The sequence below is a fragment of the Neopsephotus bourkii genome, unplaced genomic scaffold, assembly GCF_033783945.1.
Source record: "Neopsephotus bourkii isolate Nb327-2 ecotype Australia unplaced genomic scaffold, CSIRO-AGI_Nbou_v1 NB_740, whole genome shotgun sequence".
Lineage (NCBI taxonomy): Eukaryota > Metazoa > Chordata > Aves > Psittaciformes > Psittacidae > Neopsephotus > Neopsephotus bourkii.
The window spans coordinates 211,409-225,757 of NW_026901238.1; the positions used below are offsets into that span (position 1 = coordinate 211,409).

General features: G+C 44.5%; 1 long non-coding RNA gene across 2 annotated transcripts; it reads right to left on the minus strand.

Annotated features, from left to right (window-relative positions):
• Positions 1-4,008: 4,008 nt before the first annotated feature.
• LOC133212791 (uncharacterized) lies at positions 4,009-13,097 on the minus strand. Of its 2 annotated transcripts, none has more exons than XR_009725608.1 (3): positions 13,004-13,097; positions 5,616-5,776; positions 4,009-4,212 (listed from the first exon to the last, which is right to left on the minus strand). It is a non-coding gene; the product is annotated as an uncharacterized LOC133212791 (long non-coding RNA). The 2 variants fall into 2 exon arrangements; XR_009725607.1 differs by lacking the exon at positions 13,004-13,097 and adding an exon at positions 7,349-7,464.
• Between the last annotated feature and the right edge of the window lie 1,252 nt (positions 13,098-14,349).

Here is a 14,349-nt window from a genome sequence, read left to right on the forward strand (position 1 = left end):
TATTTCTCAGTACTCAAATCTTTGTAAAAGGTATGTGTGCAGCTCAGGCTGAGGTCTGGGAGCTGACCTCGTTGCTGCAAGAGAACTGTGGAAAAGAGCAGCAAAGGGACTGTGTTTTGGGAAGGAAGTGAAGCTGCAGCTAAATACAAAAGAGTTTTCCAGTTGCTGGCTGTAGCTGCTGCAGCCAATTGCTGACAGCACCATACCTCCAGGGGTTTGGTGTCTTTAAACATGTCACTGTACTGGTCCTAACTGGAGGACTGTTGTGGACAGAGGAGCAGCTGTGGTGTGTGGTTGGGCTGCATGAGCCCCTGACCCCAGGGTAACCTTTGCTGGCTGATTGTGTGGAGGAGTGTAGGCAGTCCCAGCAGGCATCTGGAGATGGTGCCACCAGTGTGTCCTCACCTTTATATTGAAGTGAAATATCATGTCTTCATATAGACATTCTTTTGCTCATGGTACCAATGATGAGTTGAATTGTTTGCACCTGAGAAAATCCTCATGCTGATGAGCCCCAGCAAGGATGGGATCTGCACTGTTCTGTGCTTTGGCTAGAGTTCCAGCCAGTGCTGACGTTGCATGGCATCCTCTGCATTTGGAGGGATGTGATATTGTCTATGATCCCTTTTTTTCCTTATTGCATTATCTCTCTCCAGTAAAAGGCATTTTAATCAAATACCTTACAGGGTCAATTGCTTTTCTTGCTGGGATCTACAACAGCTAGCACTGCTGCATTGCATTCATGAACAATTAGCCACTTGCATACTTAACCCATCTTAAAGTCATGCTTTACTTGGACACGATGGCTTCTGTGCGGACATCTCAGGAGAGTGATATTTGTCCCCACCAAGTCCCCAGGCTGGGAAGCCAAGGAGCTGATGCTTACTGGCATGTTTGTGCTCAGCTCGTCTTTGAGCTGGAAAAGGATCTCCCTTGGGTTTCTGGCTGTCAGTCAAGCAAGGGAAGGATAACATCATAGAATTTCTCATCAGCAGTATTTCTGTTTACACATTGGCTCAAAGAAGAGGAAGATGAGAGCAGCCGATATGGTTTATCAAAGGGAGCTGTCCCTCACTGGCTGCCTGACCCTCAGCAAACTGTCATCTCTCTGAGTCTAATCTAGCCTTTCTAGATATGCGAATGATGCATCCACCTCAGGCCCAGTGTTCACAGGTTTGATTTTCATGGGCAGCCAGCTCCTGCTGCTCTCAGTTTTTTGCCCTACATTTTCTCGCACATGTAAGAACAGATCTCTGAGATCTGTAATTTAGTCTGTTTTCTCCTTGGGAAAGAAAAAAACCACTTTACCGATTAACAATCATGTTAACAGCTTCTGTTGTGTATATAAAAGTACATCACTCTTGTGGCTTCATAATTCTACCATAATACCCGTATGCTGACAGACATGAATAGCAGACTTTGATGTTGATTTGTTTAGATTTTTCTGAAATTGAATTTCTTGCTCATGAGAAAAAAGGAAGTGTATTTTTCTCTACACCAGATCAAAAACAAATGCCCGTATTTCCCTAGATCTATCTGATGGAGCAAGCCCTCATTCTTCCAGTCTGTCTCAGTTCTGTGGTTGATTTTGGGAGCACTCCTACCACAAGACAGCACTCAGAAAAACAACGTTTTCTGAAGTAGGTTGTGGGTGAGTGGTGGTGGGAGGATGCAATGCAGGAGGTCCCCAGTGTTTGCTGTGCAGGTGTGGGTAGAACCCAAGGCAGCAGAGAGGGTAGGATGGATGCCCTCCCAGCACAGACCTCTGCTCTGCTGTGGACAGCTTCGAAATCAGTGAAGAAGAAGGGATCTGGGAAGGGACACCATCACTAGAGAAGGCCCTAGGTGCTGTAGATGATGGAACGGCAGTCCTGTACTGAAAAAGCTGTTCTGAACTGTTTATCCTGAGAAAACTGGCGATGTTAAACCATTCAGCCATCTCCATGCAATGTAGTCCATTTATCTTTAATACAGCCTCCCTGTTCTGGAGTCAAAAAAGGAGACAAGGGAGGCACTTGAAGGTGCACAGGCAGCTTTTCCTGCCTTCCACCAGCACCAGCTGTGACCTGGATAACCCGCAGGTGTAACAACATTCACCCCAAACTGGTACTTCATTGCTATTCTAAATACTGCTCTTGTGGAGGAAGTTAACAAGAGCCTCTTACACGGGGGCTCTCCCATCGATATCCCTGGTGTACCTGTGCTCCTGAAGCCTTCGAGTGTACACGAGGGTGCAGCACCCTCCTCCACAACGTGTGGGATAGGCTCCAAGCCCTGAGGAAGGCAATGCCTGTCCCCAGGGGAGTGCTTCTGCCCACAGACTGCAAATCCAGCCCCTCTGATGCCTCCCTTCCAATAACAGGGCCAGGCATCCTGAACTGTAAGTCCATCTGTAGACCTTGTGCTTCTGTGCTCTTGGGCATGGCTTGATGCTGCAGCTTTTAGTCACATAATAAACCTCACTCTCTTCAGCATGAAGTCTCCTAGAGTGCTGTTTGAAAGCTAAAGAATCTGATGGAAGGATTTTTAAAGGCCTTCTTAAGGTATTTTTATGTCTTAGCACATCCTGACAGATGTGGAGCTGTATAATTCAGGGCTTTGAGCAATTTGGTCCAGTGGAAGGTGCCCCTGCTTGCCGCAGGGGGTTTGGAATGAGGTTGTCTTTAAGGTCCCTTCCAACCCAAACCATTCTATGATTCTCCAGAAATCCTAGAAATATAATTTACCTATAGGTCCCAAACCTGCTACCACCAGAATTACACCTGCTATTTGAGCTGCTTCTGGGATGTTGATGACCAGGCTTCTGGGCTGCTATACCTTTCTGAACCATTCTAAGTGCTTCTGCATTTATTTACAAGTGGGTCCTTCCCAATGTGATGGAGGCGAGGTACCCCTGTCCATGCAAACACCATGACAGCTGTGAAGAGAATGAAAGGCAAAGTCAGTAGGACTGCAAAGTATTTTTATGAAACAAATTGATCTTTTGGTGAAGATACATGCATGGGTACCCACACACACGTCCAAAGGCACACACTTGTAATTCTAAATTTGCCAATGTGTCTTTTTGAGGAGGAGAATACGGAAATGTGATGCTCAACGATGGGCAGCTAAACGTTGGGGATGAGGAATGGGAGAAGGTTATGGATCCCTGAGCGTCCGTTGATGGAAATGCATTTGCTTGCTTCTTCTTCTGCTTGTTTTCCCTTTCTGATCCCTTTTAGGTATCCTCCATGGATAACTTAAGTTTGAACTTGGTGTGAAACCACAGCCACTGCCCACTGCTGCCCTGTGAGCATGGCAGTGAGGCAGAAGACTGTGTGAGATGGGTTGGAGGAGGTATGCCTGACCTTCAGATATTTTCTGGATGATCAGTTATTGCTGGTTCCCTTCCGATTCTCCTCTCTTCACAATAATGATCCTCAGTGTCCTGGCTTCAGCAGTAGCAGTCATTTTTTTCTCCTTCTTAGTATCTGGTGCAGTGCTGTGTTTTTTAACTTTCAACCTGGGAACAGCGCTGGTAACACAGATGTATTTAGTTGCTGCTCAGTAATGTTTAGTCTGACCAAGGACTTTGTGAGCCTCATGCTCTGCCAGGGAGGAGGGGAAGCCAGGAGGAAAGAGAGACAGGACACCTGACCCAGACTAGCCGAAAGGGTATTCCATACCACAGCACATCATGTCCAGGATGTAACTGAGAGTTACCCGGAAGGGCTAGTGCACTGCTGGGGTCTGGGTATTATCAGTCAGCAGGTGGTGAGGTGTTGTATTCTCTTGTTATTTCCCTTATTGTTGTTGTTATTATTGGTGGTAGCAGTAGTGGTTTGTGTTACACCTTAGTTACTGGACTGCTCTTATGTCAACCCATGGGAGTTAAATTCTATCAATTCTCCTTCCCATCCCTCCAGGAGCAGGGGAAGAAAGGGTCGGGGGAGGGGGGGGGGATGGGGGAGAGGAGGGTAGACTGTGTGGTTCTGATTTATGTCCTGAGCTTAAACCATAACACTCAGGTAAATGAAAGTGCCATCAGACATGATAGAAATGATCCTAGCTTCTCAGGCTGCTAAGTGAGAAATCAGCTCGATGACGACTATTGAAGTACATGAAGCCAAGGGTTCCTCTTGCCCACACATGCTTCTGCTCAGCCTCCTTTCTTCTGTCCTGAAGGCAGCAATGTTGCTTCCTGTTTGTTGCACACTATTTTTAGGAATGCAGCTTTTTAAATGAAGAAAAAGAAAAAAATGCAAAAAGAAAAAATAAAAAGAAAAAGAATCCATTTAGCTATTATAGTTTGACATAGTGGTGCATTTTTATATTATTCCACCAACAAACCTAAGGCTGTAAACCAGGCTTTTCTTCTCCTTTGATGGGATTTTGAAGTGTGGTGATATGCATCACTTGGAAGCCAGGCACTATTTATCTTTACCTAGAAGGACTTGCCATACAGAAGCATCACTTGAGCTGCCCTCAGACATGGGTGGGAGACAGGGATAGCAGAGCCCTTAGCATTGGGCTTAGTCTGGGAAGGCTTGGTCGCACCTCCCCACCATGCTGTGGAAGCCCTTTGGGCAGGTACACTGGTCCTCTGCCAACCCTGCCCAGACTGTCCCTACAGCTCCCACTCTACCTGCTGCAGGCACCTTCGAGTGGAGAGGCTCAGTCAAAAGCACTGCACTCCCATAGTGGGCCAGGGTCACATCCATCCTCTCCAGAGCCAGTGGAGACACCGCTGGGGTAAGTGCCAAGCCCAGCTCCATGTAGGGAACAGAGCCTGTTTCATGTTCCCAGGCAGGACAGCCCACTCCTCTGAGCACGGACCACCAACCCAGGTGGCTCTTGCCTCCACATCACCCTCAGCAGCAACAATCAGTCTCTGCAGCTCTGACACAGAAATGTACATTTTTTTCTCTGGTGGAGAAAGATGTTCAGAAACAAGATTCTTTGACAGAGAGGAAAATATGAAAGTAAATAGGGAAACTAGCTTTAGAGACCTGTGGGTTTTGTCTGTGTTTTTTTACTTTGTTTTCCTAAATTTCTAGGATACAAAGAGCTTAGAAATAAGAAAAAAGTGACTGAATAAAGATATGGAGGTAATTCAAGACTGCACCACCAAAAAAAATGCTACTATATGCCTCAGTTGCTCTTTACTTCTTGTGAAATGCACCACAGTTATAATAAACACATTGCAAAATGCCTGACAACTCCGTTAGGTTATAAGTATGTGGTAGCTTTCAATAATGCTCTTTGTGTTATGTCAAGATAGCACAGTAAATAACTTACGTTTGTATAGTGTTTATGCAGTTGCTAAAAGTGTTCAGAGATACGTTATATGAAAGTAAAAGTATTAAATGAAGAGGAAAAGTAATTCCAGAGCAAACTATACCATGATAAAGAGAATCAAGGTTTCAGTAACAATACTTAATGAAATCAGAAGACAAGTGTGCTCATGTGTGAAAGATACAGAGAGCGCTGGAGAAAGCAAGCCTAAATACCGCTATTTTGTCTCATTTCTCAGAATTTCAGGAAGAAAGGAAGCTGTTGGATTCCTGTCCCCAGGCTGCAGGCAAGGGAGGTTGGGTGCTGTGGCATGTGCAGGAGTGTTTATTGCAGGAAGATACCTGCCAAGTCAATTACAAAGATGGGGTCTCCCTCCTCCATGCCAATGGCTGGTCCCTGGCCTCCGGGCTGCTCTGCCCCTCACTGCCCTGGCTGTGCTGACCAAAGGGACCCCTGCCATGTGTGTAGATCAGCTGTTTTCATAAGCAGCCAGAGGTTATTCCTGCAGGGAAGGCAGATTATTAAACCTCAGCTGGTATTCACTGTGGTCCCTTTCTTTCATCAACTCTCCTCTCCAATATTGTATTTCTTATTCTTTTGGGAAAATGGTGTACTATTTAATAAGAAGAACAGGTTGCTTCAGTACACCTGAGTATTGATGATTGACTCTCTGGCTTTTTTTAATAATTCAACTGCAAGATAGGCCCTGTGTATCCAAAGCACGCCTGAAGAGTGCCCCAAAGAAGAAAACTGAGTTTGAAGATTTTCCTGTTGGATGCTGGGTGGTGAGATACTCCTTCCAACCCATCTGGGTGCAAACCCACCTGTCTGTCACAGAAAGAGGTGATTCCATTTGAATCTCAGATCATTTACTGACCAAACGCTAAACCAGGAAAACAACACATAGCAAGTGAGCAATAATAACCAACACACTCACTGCAAACAGAGTGTGGCAAGGACAAAGACAGACCTGAAGGACAGCTTTGAGCAGAGTGTGGACAGTTTTGCGAGTGGACCATATTTATCACCTTGTGTTTGAATCTGACTCCTCCAGAGACAGCAGATTTTCTCCAGGACTTGTTTCTAAGCTGCATTTAGCATAGCCATGTGAAACCTTAGCAAGCTAATGCTAGCAGGAGAAACCAATCATTTCTGCCAGTGTTCTCTCTTTGCCAACTTCTGGGTTGGTTGCAGTTGAGCTAATCCTGATACAGAGGAGAAAAAGAGCACAGCAAGGCTCTACTAACATCTCCCAGTGGTACTTTTCACAAGGAGCTGCCCAAGGAACAACTGAACCCATGAGGCATGTCTGGCAAATGGCACCCTTATTAGTAACCTCCTCCTTGGATGTTAGGCCAGCAGCATCTCCTGAATGTTGTTCCACCAGCAGGAGATGATGATCCTCCACAACAGTGACAGAGTTGTCAATGCTCTCTGCAGCTACAGCTGCAACCCACTCTCCTGTCCCTTGAAGAAAAACATTGTCCTGTTGCTCTTCTTTGTCTGCTCTTGAATACATCTGCTGATGGTGCATGTTTTCTGTTGCTCCAGAAGTGGCTGTTTTAATATAGGTTTTCAAGACTCTTCTATAAAAAGACAAGGTTTTTGCTGACTTGTGCAATTTTGCACTCATGTGTTTACATGAATTTTGCACGCAAGGCAGTGCTGCAAACTAGAATAAAACAAGGGAAAAGGATGGCCTACAGGCCAGGGTCTGGTTTGTCCCATCAAGTACATAGAAGCAATCTTCATATTGTCTTAGGGGAGCTAACACATGCTGGTAACTGAGGGAATAAGCAATCTGCAGGCAACACATGAAGAAAACAAGGATGGATGTTTCAAGAATGCAATGGAGAGGATACATCCTGAAGGATTAAGGGAAAATGATTGTTTTATCTTTTCTGACATTAACAGCACAAGCATACACACATGCACCAAATCCATTAGCTAGCTGGAATTTATTTCTCATCCTTGTTTTTCTACAGGTGTTGAGTCTCTTCCCAGGTTCTATTAAGTCCCTGGCAAAATTTCTCTTGAGTTCAGCAATAAATTAGACCCTTTATGAATTACATACCTCTGATGCCTCCTCAGAGAAATAAAATATTAGCAGGATACAGTCCTGTGTTTGTGCAGCCAGGAACTCTGAGAACCATTCACACCATCAACACTTCAGCTGCCAAAATACACCCAATTATCAGTATCAGGATATGTAAATCACCCAAACCAGGTGGATTCTTGCTCTTTTCATTCTAATATTTTAAACCTCAGTTTAATGTACTGTTTCTAGCTATGTAGAAAGAACAAGGTTATAGCAAATCCAAAATACAGTTATTTGTAGCAAAGAGTCATACAGTTTAGAAGGCATTACAATGTTGATGTTTTGTTTTTTTCTTTATAATGATGTTTTTTACATTGACATTGCACTCGGCATTTAAAAAGATGACAGCCTGAAAGTACATACATTCTGGGAGTCAACTGAACTGTTCACTGTGAGTTATTAAACAGCCTACTAAATGGCCATTTGTATGTTTTCTTCTGTTTATCCAGAAATAGAGATTGGTTGTGGCCCCATTAAAGACTTATGTTTTCTGATGAGAGGAACTGAAAGGTAACAGCTCTGGAGCAGCCTCTGTCAGGGAAAGGGAAGTCTGAAGGAGACCAAGTTTCTGAATTGTTTCAAGGAGCTCTTAAGAAATCAATTGACCCTTTATGTGCTGATGCCCATCTTCATCCCCATTAAGTCCTGGATCTTTCCTGCCTCTACAGTTCTCTATAAATAAACACTGAAAAAAAGGGTCAAAACCTGGTTATTTTGATAGCCTTTATATTTTGCTCTTCCCCTGCCTGGTTAGTCTTCATCTAGGACTGGACAGTTTTAGTCTGTTATTCTATCTTCAGTATAGCACTCCATGCTAGTGGTTGAAACTCCTTTGTTGGTGATTCTAGAATGGCCTTAAATTTGAAATCCTATTAGGAAGAGTTAAGCTGATAAGGTGAAGTAGCCCAGGCTTGAAAAAAAAACCAGAAAAAGCAGCACAAAACAAGAGAGAAGATGGGGAAGCTGACAGAACACAGCAAAAAAAATGCATTTGGGCAGAATAAAGAAATCAACAGATGTTATTGAAAAAATAAAAAGTATGTCTAAATAATTGTCCAGAAATGATTCAGAGCAGCCCTGCAGAGAAGGACTTGGGGATGTTGGCTGATGAGAAATTTAACATGAGCCGGCTTCAGTGTGCACTCACAGTCCAGAAATACAGCTGTATCCTGGGCTGCATTAAAAGGAGTGTGACCAGCAGGTCGAAGGAGGTGATCCTGCCCCTCTCCTCTGCTCTTGTGAGACCTCACTTGGAGTATTGTGTGCAGTTCTGGTGTCCAAAAACATAAAAAGGACATGGAACTGTTGGAACAAGTCCAGAGGAAGGCCACGAGGATGATCAGGGGACTGGAGCACCTCCCATATGAAGATAGGCTGAGAGAGTTGAGGCTGTTCAGGCTGGGGAAGAGAAGGCTGCATGGAGACCTCATAGCAGCCTTCCAGTATCTGAAGGGGGCTTATAGGGATGCTGGGGAGGGACTCTTCATTAGGGACTGTAGTGATAGGACGAGGGGCAATGGGTTAAAACTGAAATAGGGGAAGTTTAGGTTAAATCTAAGGAATAATTTCTTTACTGTGAGGCTGGTGAGGCACTGGCACAGGTTGCCTAAATAAATGGTGAATGCTCCATCCCTGGCGGTGTTCAAGGCCAGGTTGGACAGAGCCTTGGGTGACATGGTTTAGTGTGAGGTGTCCCTGCCCATGGCAGTGGGGGTTGAAACTAGATGAGCTTCAGGTCCTTTCCTACCCTATAACCATTCTGTGATTCTATAATTCTATGAGTTATCAGGCATAAAAAGGAATAAACAATTCAGCATTCCACAAGAATGATTTACTATAATATGAGCACAGTTTTATCATAACAATGTTTCTTCATAACAATGTATAAAAAAGCAGAAGTATTTTCTACATTTCTGCTGTTTTGAAGAATATACAGGGGAGAGGTAATAATGGGTTAGAGAGAAAAAAGTCATTCCTTGTCGTCAGTAACTGGGAGAGAAATGTATTCTCACAACAGCAATGAGGTAAAAAAGAAATAGTTTGTATGTGAGCACTGGAACTGCTCAAATTGTTTCCTGACCTACTGTTGGCTTTAAATAAACTGGCATTTGAAGAGTCCTGAGAAGACATGAAAAAAAAAAAATCCAACATGTCAAAACAGAGCAGACAGCACTGAGACAGGGACTGGTCAAGGAAAAGGTTGGTCAGCAAGAGCCAGCCTTGTTCCCATTTGGCTCAAAGCAATCTAGTTTGAGCAGTGAAAAAGAACAGCTCCACCTGATCAACAGTGATCCCTGTACCTGAACACACTCATCTGGGTATCAGCCCTCAATAGAAACCTACGCCAGGTACAACAAATCCTTCTAAAGCAGACAAACTTCTGCATGGATGTGACAAAGTGTCCTGGGTGGTGCACGCACCAACCCCCCGGCCATGAGGAGTTACATCTTCTGTGAGAACGATCTTGGGATCCCAGGCACATTGCCTGTCTGCTTTCCCATCACCTTTGCAGCTCACCACAGGAGCTAGTCTACCTCAGTGACATCCTGCACACTGGAGAACTGCTCTCTGAAGTACCCAATCACCGAAGATGCAAAGAGCATCTTTCACCAGCCTTCAGGCTCCAGGATGTGACCAGCAGGTCGAAGGAGGTGATCCTGCCCCCTTACTCTGCTTTTGTGAGACCTCACTTGGAGTATTGTTTGCAATTCTGGTGTCCTCAACATAAAAAGAATATGGAACTGTTGGAACAAGTCCAGAGGAGGGCCACAAGGATGATCAGGGGACTGGAGCACCTCCCATATGAAGATAGGCTGAGAAAGTTGGGGCTGTTCAGCCTGGAGAAGAGAAGGCTGCGTGGAGACCTCAGAGCAGCCTTCCAGTACCTGAAGGGGGCTTATAAGGATGCTGGGGAAGGGCTATTTATTAGGGACTGTAGTGATAGGACAAGGGGTAATGGGTTAAAACTTAAACAGGGGAAGTTTAGATTGGATACAAGGAGGAAGCTCTTTCCTGTTAGGGTGGTGAGGCACTGGAATGGGTTGCCCAGGGAGGTTGTGAATGCTCCATCCCTGGCACTGTTCAAGGTCAGGTTGGACGAGGCCTTGGTTTAGAGCGAGGTGTCCCTGCCCATGGCAGGGGGGTTGGAACTTGATGATCTTAAGGTCCTTTCCAACCCTAACTATTCTATGATTCTATGCTCAGTGCATTTTAGTACAGTTCAGAATTTCGCCTCAAGTTCTCTTTCTGCTTAGCTAGTTTGATGATTTCTTTAGTTATTTGTACAGACAACTGCACACTCATTTCTTCTACAGCCCCTGCTAAGTCTCTGTCTTCTTCCTTATCCTTCTGACAGGTTTACTCACTCTGCTTTTGCCCTGTGATTCTGAGCGTCTCTCTGAACTTGGTTTTAATTGAAATCCTCCAGAAGCCTGGTTCCTGCCCAGCACTGAGCTAAGTTCACTGTTCACCGGTTTAGTGAACTTCTGGGGAGCATGGAGGTTCCCATACTGTTAGATTTGTGCTGAGCCCTGGTGCTAGCTGACAGTTCAAGTTATTCATCAAATGTTTCTATTCAAACCAAAGTTGCAAAATCTTTCTGTGCTTCCTCCATCTTTGTAGCTGACATGTTGAAAGTCACAACAAAAACCCCATGGTATTTTGAAATATCTAATGGTATTTGTTAATAACATTGTCAATAACCCCCTGCTGAACATATGATTTCTGGTGTTCTTTTGGGAGATTCCATAGATGAAAGTTGTTTGTGTGGGTATTTTTGGTGTGGGGTTGGTTGGTTGTTTTGGGTTTTTTTTTGTTTTGTTTTTGTTTTTGTTGCTGCTGTTGTTGTTTTTGCTTTTCTTTTTAATTCAGTACCAGTAAATCAAGTGAGGGCAAAAGTCCTTGGATTTTTGTGATGGTATTAACAAACATCCTCTACAAGCCTTCCATCAGCGGTGGTGTCAATCCAGCTGTGGTGTAAGTTGCTATGCTGGAACAAGCTTTCACCCAAAGCTGTAAGGTTGTAGAGACCTTATGAAAGAGAGGGACAGATCCAATTATCAAGATGTGGGCCACATTTCCCTGTGTTTCTTTGTCATGAGCTTGTTCTGACCAAATCCTCAAGTTCTTTTGCATCACCTCTGAGGTCCTTAGAGGACTCACCTATGAATCCCTGCTTTGCACCAGCAGCTCTGGGGCTCAGGAAACCCATCCTGCCTGCTCTCAGAGCTGCAGCAAGTATGGCTCCTGCCGTCCCCTTCAGCTCTGAACCAGGTCAATCCAGGACAGGATCGGGTGCTGAACCAGTACACAGTAATGCATGCTCGTAGTCACAACAACCACCTCAGTGCACAGAACTGCCAGAAGCATTCCTATGTTGCCCACCAAAGGAAAGATCTAAGTATGAATTGAGATAAGGTGGTAAGATTTAATTTAATTCAAGAAATTTAAAATGTCTTTGAAAAGGGAAAACATCCCAAATGTTTCTTGGACTCTCATGCCCCACACAGCCATGGCCATAAGACCGTAGGTATGCTCCAACATGGCACCTGCCCACTAGAAGCAGCACTGCCCCCAGGAATGTGCTCAGCTCACCATGCTCATTCCTCTTAACAGGTCTCTGCTGCTCCAGCATCCTTAAAACAGCACCCTACTGACCTGTCCTGGGTTTAGGTCATTGATTTTGGTTCCTGGAGTTTGCAGTGCACAGCTTTCATCCTGCCCCAAATACATGCAGGACAAGCTCTCAGCTCGCCCTTACTCCTGCCAGTGATGGATGATCTGGGCAACATTTGCTGCTACTGACTTAATGTGCAAGTCCTATATACTCTGGGGCTGGCCACTAGAGATCACAAGTGATCTCAGATACCAGCCTCCATCCACAGCAAACAGTAGGTACATTCACAGTAGAAAGGCATGTCCTGCAAGGCCTGCTGCAAACACATTCCATGCTGCTGCCCTTGCATTGGGTGCTCATCACTGAACCAGACCCTCATGCGATGCTGGAAAGCAGGATGGCCTCACTCAGGATTCCGAACAGCCCTCAACCAGACCTCATTTATGGGTGAAGGTTTCCCATGTCATTATAGTCTCCCTCAGTGTTCGGACATCCTGCCTTCTCCTGATGTGAGGAAAGTCAATTGAAAGATGGAGACAGGAACATTTGTTAACTACAAGTCAATTTATCAGTCGTGATCTTATGCTGACAGTTTTGTGTCTGAAAAGCAATTTTAGTTTCAATCAAAAAGAATAAAATAACAAGTTTAACATTTGAAAAACTCATTACTGGAAACTTTATTAAACTTAAGGCTAACAAGCCTGAATTACTGCTTGAAAGAGCAAGTTTTTTTTTTGTTAAAAAATGCAAATCTAGAAAGATTTATAGTATCTAAACTAATTATGATAGTGAAATGCAGCATTAGGTATTCCACACTCTTCCCCCTACATTTCTTCTTTTTCACATATCAGTGCGTCTAAGTGTAATGTCATTACCACAGAGCATTTAGTAAAGATTCTGTTATGGGGATTGAATTAAGCATACTCTGGGAGGCTTCCTCCCTCGGATGACACTAGCTGTCTGGTTTTCCTACACCCCAAAAGTACAACAAAAAGGTTACATTTATGATGACTTACATTTCAGGGTGGAAAGGAAGTCAACAAACAAAATACAGTTGAGAGCATCCTATATCTGCCCTGATGCAGAAAACTGCCAGGTGCTCGCCTTCTCCGTAGCAAACAGTGTAGCTCATTTATTTACTGATCAGCTTGGAAACAGCATCCTTACCCACCTTCTTTCATGGAGTCAAACAGAGTTTGAATGCCAAGTCTTGTGCAATGTGCCAGGAACATCTGCACTTTAACACTGAGAAGCTATTAATGCCTCCACAAAACAGGCGAATATGGAAATGTATTTATGAATCTGACTTGCCTTTTGCCCTAGTAGAGAATGCAAAAGCACCACCACACAGTTAAGTACACAACTTGGCATTCATTCACATCAGCAAGCATGTAGAAGTTAAATTTCTTTTTTTCCCCCTCTAAACATATACATAAATACAGTTATGAAAATTCAATCTATGTTCTAGAAAAGCCAAGGCTCTTGTGACTAGTTTACCCAGAAATGTGCTTAAATATTGATGTTTTAATGTTGAATTCTTCAGCCCGCAATTTTGACAGAGGCTTATTTTAAAGGCTTGCTCTGAAAAACATTGGGAAAGTTGAAATTACAGCACTTGAAGCCTCTGAGAGAAAATGTATTTTCATAGCAGCACAGATTGCATGTGAGAAGGCTCTACATGGGAATTCCCCGTGCTCTCTTCAGCACTTACTGGACTCTGCTGTTTTGCATTAGGGTACCTGGACTTGCGCAGAACATTTGACAGTTCCACGTGACATCCTTTGTCTCTACATTGGATTTGACAAATGGCCCACTTGGTGGACTTGGGGGTGCTGGCTGATGAGAAGCTTAACATGAGCCTGCAGCATGCACTTGCAGCCCAGGAAGCCAACTGTGTCCTGGGCTGCATCACCAGCAGCGTGACCACCAGGTCAGGGAAGGGTACTCTCCCCCTCTACTCTGGTGAGACCCCACCTGGAGTTCTGCATCCAGCTTTGAAGCCAACATGAGAAGGACAAAGACATGTTGGAGCAGATCCAGAGGAGGCCGCAAAGATGCTATGAGGGCTGGAGCACCTCTGCTATGGAGGCAGGCTGAGAAAGCTGGGCTCGCTCGGCCTGGGGAAGACTCTGGTAAGGTCTTAGAGAAGTTTCCAGTGACTAAAGGGACAGATTAACAGCACAGAACCTGCTACCCAGCAGACTTCTCTAACACAAAAGGATGCCTACACCAACTGCACACTTCTATTGCTTCCTCTGTGAGCTCAGGTGGGTCTGCAAGTGTTTTCACTTTTCCACTCTTTGGCAGGGAATTAACTTGTGCCTGCTGCTGCTCTCAGCATCACAGGTCTCAAATGTGGCTG